At 38.4% G+C, this 5,278-nt stretch overlaps 1 long non-coding RNA gene across 1 annotated transcript; it reads left to right on the top strand.

Annotated features, from left to right (window-relative positions):
* The first annotated feature begins 269 nt into the window (after nucleotides 1–269).
* On the top strand, nucleotides 270–4,658 carry LOC130455850 (uncharacterized). The gene is made up of 3 exons (XR_008914040.1): nucleotides 270–380; nucleotides 1,074–1,189; nucleotides 4,356–4,658. It is a non-coding gene; the product is annotated as an uncharacterized LOC130455850 (long non-coding RNA).
* Nucleotides 4,659–5,278: the final 620 nt, after the last annotated feature.

The following is a 5,278-nucleotide window of genomic DNA, read 5'->3' as shown; positions in this document are numbered from 1 at the left end:
TGATCTAGAGTCTTTGAAGGCTCTAGCACAGTTTTCCAAGCTAGAGGAACTGGACAGAACTTATATATGATCCAAGTACCAGCCTCGCTAAGCATAGAGGTGGCTATTAAATAATTCTTTGGCCATAGCAACCCATGAAACCCACAACCACCACTATTGCTGCCACTACCACTGCCATCATTATCATCCATTGTGCCATCAATGCGTCAGCCACAAAGTCACAAAAACCTGGGTCATGTCCTACCACCAACTCTTACTGGCTAGGTAGCCCAGAAAATTCTTTTCCAATTCTTTTCCAAGCTACAGGCACACCCCAAGACTCTGAATGGCAAGAAAAGGTTACTGATGTGCCTTGGTTAAAGGAGATGCCTTCCTGGAAGGTTCCTATCCCCTTGCAGTCACCGATTTGGACCAAAGAGAAAGATTAGTGTTGTGATTGTGATTATTGTAACTCTGGTCAGAATTGCCCTGGGAGTTTTTTGTAAGATGTAGGTGAGGTCCTCTGCCTCCTGCCCTTCAGCCCAATGGATTTTAGGGATTGAGAGGTTGTTCATTTGTTTTCATTTGTGTCTAACTCCTCACTGTAAAGTCTATAAAATGAACTGGAGAAGGAAATGGCAAACTATGCTAGTATCTTTACCAAGAAAACCCCAAATAGAGTCACTAAAAGTCAGAAATGACTAAAACTACTAAACAACCACAACAAAGTTAGCAGGACAGGTAAGCTCTATGCCTTAGTTTCCTTCTGTGTATAAGGGGAGATAATGATATTTATGGTACTTACCTCCATGATGTATAAAGCACTCTGGAAACTTTGAAAGGGCTCACAAATTTCAAAGTACTATATAATATTAGTTATTACTATTTCAGTTTTCAGTGGTGATTGACACTTCATGAGTTCATTTGCCAAAGATACCAGACTGGTTTGCCATTTCCTTCTCCAGTTCATTTTCAGATGAGGCAACTGAGGCAAACAGGGCTAAGTGACTAGCTGAGGGTCACACCTTCTGAGGCCAGATTTGAACTCGGGAAGATGAGTCTTCTTAACTCCAGGTCCACCATTCTCTCCACAGCGTTCCTTAGCTTCCCCTTATGGGGAGCCAGAAGGGTAACCTTAAAGCATGAAGACTTGGAGAAAGCCTGGGGGACACAATCCAAGTTGTCAGCCCTTGAAGTTGTTCCAGATGAGGTAAGATTCCATACTTCACTAAAGACTACAGCCTTGTCAGTTTACGAAACTAAATGTTTGGGGTGATGCTAGGTGGTTTATATATTTGTTTAAAAACCACAAATGAAAAAAGACACAGTCCCTTCCCTCAAGAAGCTTACAGGCTTGCTGAGTAAGCAAGACAGGATTAGAGGAGCTGAAACAGGAAGGAATTTAGACACCATTCAAGTCCTCTCATTTGACAGATAATAAAATGGAATCTCAGAGAAATAAAGTCATTTACCCAAAATCACATAGCTAGAGAGCAATTTTGAATTCAAAATGAGGTCCTTTAAGTCCAAAGCCAGTGTACTTGCCAGGATACTTTGTGGATGCCAAACAATTAAAGAACAATAGAATTTGGGGGCTGGAAGCAGAAAAGCCAGGTTGAAGTCAATCAATCAGGTTGACATTAAATATGGCAACCACTGTGCTAAGTGCTGGAGATACGAAAAGTAGCAAAAGAAGATCCCTTTTCTGCAAGAGCTCAAAATGTAACGGAAGAGACAACATACAAGAATCTATGTTCAAACAAGCTATGCAATGCTCCTGACTCACTTTCTAGCAAAATCAAGGGCTAATCACAACCTCTCTAATGCTTCTTTTTCTTTATCTATAAAATGGAGAAAATAGCACTTGTATTTTCTACCTCAAAGAGTTGATATTAAACCCAAAAGCACAAGTCAAATATAATTAATACATCAACTTGTTTTGCTTATATTTTTCCCTTTTTTGTTATAAAGGGAGTTTTACTGAATAGAGGAGATATATCTCTGGAAATTACTATGATGCAAAAACAAAAGCCTTCAACAAAATGCTTTTTTTTTTTAAACCTGAAAGCACTATAAAAAGATAAGTTCTTGTTATTATAATAGTATTTCTGAAATTCTACTTTGTATTTTGCCCTGTGCTCTCCATTAACTCGACTTCTGATCAAGAATTTCTGAGCCCATTGTATTTCCCCTTTTATTAGATATGCCTCTAAGTCTGCTCCCGTTGTAACAAAACCATCCCATTCTTTATTCTCTTTTGCTTGAAGCACTGAGCAAAGCAACCATTGTGAATGAGGGTCAAGAAGGCCAATGGCTCATTTGGCCCCAGGAGACCTGATTCTATTTCCAACTCCACTGTTGGACCCTCTGGCTCCAGGAGTGTACTAGGGCATCTTTTGAGTTCTGATTTCCCCACTGGCTCAATGGGGCTCCAAATATCTATGAGACAGAAAGGGAAGATCTTTTAAGTCCCCCACATCCATGGGGGGAGGGAAGGAGGCTACAGTCACACTGTACCTTGGGACATCGAGCAAGTGCATTTTCAAAATTGCTCTATACTAGGCATTAGTTGTCATACAGAACCAAGAGCAGTGGTGCAAAAGCTAGAGGATCTAGGTCTCAAGATTCTAACTTTGTTTCCTTACTAGTCATATGATTTTGGGTGAGTTGTTTAACCTCTCTGGGTCTCAATTTCATCATTGATGAAAAATAAGATATTTGATTTAGATGATCTGTAGGGTTCATTCAAACTCTAAATCACGTGTTGGCTCATAAAGCTTAGAGAAGTAAATTTGGTGTCCAACCTTCTTGAGCAGAATCCAGGTGATTCTGGCTCCCTCCAGGACCCAACCACCTCTAGGACTGCCTGGAATTCAGTTCAATTTAATCAGTGCTTATTAAGTGAGTTCAGTAGGACTGGATTGGGGTATAGCATCTAGACCTTCCAGTTCAGCCTGAAATCGAAGACCTGAATACAAACTCCATCACTAACACTTACTAAGTGTAAGAGAGATATAGTACATAAGCCAGAAAGGTCAGTGAGGTTTAAAAAGAAAAAAGATTTAAGGTAGATCTTAACTTCTTGGAAATGTAGTATCTTCATCTGTATAATGGGCATCATGATACTTGGACTTCTACTTCACAAGGCTATCATGAAGAAAGAACTTTGGAAATCTTTTTTTAAAGCATTTACATCTTTTATCTTAATATCTATTCTTATATCTATTCTAAGACAGAAGAGTGGCAAGAGCTAGGTATTGGGATTTAAATGACTTAACCAGGGTCATATAGCTAGAAAGTTTCTGAGGCTAGATTTGAACACAGGTTCTCCTGATTCTAGGTCTTGTTCCCTATCCATTGTGCTACCTAGCTGGAAAAAATTATATGCATATATATATGCATACATACATATATGAAACAGCTGCCTATTTCCACTTTGCAAATAATGAGATTTCTTAGTTATTATTATCATTATCGTCATTATTGTTTCTATTGTCATTATTAAAATAAATGATCTATTATATTGTTCAGAAAACTTATTAATTATTATCCTGTTCAAATACACTTTTATATGATTAGAAGTTGTTAGCATTCAGAATATCACTGGGTCTTAGTGACATTATCTGAAACCCAGGAATATCATCAAAGAATTTAGGGTTCCCCAAGGTCCTGGCTCTACCCAAAACATTTTTATTTTAGGTTTCCATACCTACGTGTTCTGGATTCCTTTCATGTGATTCATATATGCTTTTTGTGAGGAAGCCTTTGTTGATTAAAATCCTATATAATGGAATGCTATCCACATTCAGAGGAAGAACTGTGGGAGTAGAAACACACAAAAAAAACTGCTTGATCACATGGGTCAATGGGGATATGATGGGGATGTAGACTCTAAATGATCACCCTGGTGCAATTATCAATAATAGGGAAATAGGTCTTGATCAGTGATACATGTAAAACCCAGTGGAATTGTGTGTTGGCTATGGGGGTGGGGGGAAGTAAAGGAGGAGGGGAGGGAAAGAATGTGAATCATGTAACCATGGGAAAATATTCTAAATTAATTAAATAAAATTTTTTCAATTAAAAAAGAATCAAATAAGATGATCTATGTAAAGCAATTTGTAAGTCTTTTAAAATACAATATGTCAGCTATTATTATAATAAATATAATCACAGATTTTTTAAAAATCCTATATAATGTAAACCTTCCAGAACTTGGGGAGTAGAGTCCCCCCCCCCTTCTTTCTGGCTCTCTCCTCTACCAAATGACCTAATAAATTTATTTTCTAAAACTACTTCAGTTGGGGGGTTTGTTCTCATTGAACAACACAATTTTCTCTCTTGATATCCACCTACCCCTCAATTTCTTCCTTTAGTTCACTGCTGACTCCACAAGCTTGACCTGCTACTGGTTCTCCATACAGATGATGTACCAAGAACTCCAGAGAGAAGGTAAGAATTTGAAAACAACTTGGAGAGAGTCCAGGAAACTCCTATATTTGAACTGTTGAACTCCAGCAGGCAAAAAACCAGAAGACTGCCTATGAATAAGAGACTCAACCCTCCCACCAACAAGGGGCAGAAATAGCAATCCAGGCTTCCAGGCTTTCATCACTACCAATCTATTCCTGCTTTCTTTCAAAATCTCCCCTCTTCTGCTTTCTCCCTACAAACTTCATGCCATCACTAAAATATTGTTTATTAAATTAAATTAATGTTTATTAAATGTATTAAATGGTCATGTCACTCTTCTGCTCAAAAATCAATTGGTTAGCCAACAAGCATTTATCAGGTCAGTATTGTGTAACTCAATGACTAAAATAAAGCAATGCCTTACAGAATGGGAACTTTGGAGAAATAATATGTACATTTACAGGCACATAAAAAATCCTTACCCAACTGATATGACGTAACCTTAAAGGTAAGAAGGAAGGGACTAGCAGCTAAAGTGACTAGAGAAGAATGTTTCATGAAGGTGATTCTTGAGCTGAATACTGAAGAAAACCAGAGGTTCTAAAAGGAGGAGTTGCATCGCCAGACATTGGGGGACAGCCTGGACGAGAGTAGAGAGGTAAGAAATGGAGTATCAGATGTCAGGAAGAGCAAGAAAGTCAATTTGGCTGGACCAAAGAGTGTATGGAGGGGAGGAGTGATAGGTAATAATGCTGGAAAGATAGGAAGGAACATGGTGGCGAAGAGCTTTGAACCACAAAGATTATTCTTGATCTTAGAGTTTGGGGAGTTTATTAGTGGGTGGCCATGGTCAAACTTGCTTTTTAAGCACTTTGGAGGATGTACG

This window comes from Monodelphis domestica, chromosome 8 (genome assembly GCF_027887165.1).
Source record: "Monodelphis domestica isolate mMonDom1 chromosome 8, mMonDom1.pri, whole genome shotgun sequence".
Classification (NCBI taxonomy): Eukaryota; Metazoa; Chordata; class Mammalia; order Didelphimorphia; family Didelphidae; genus Monodelphis; species Monodelphis domestica.
Note: the sequence above shows the minus strand (reverse complement) of the source record. Positions and strands in the feature narration are given on the sequence as shown.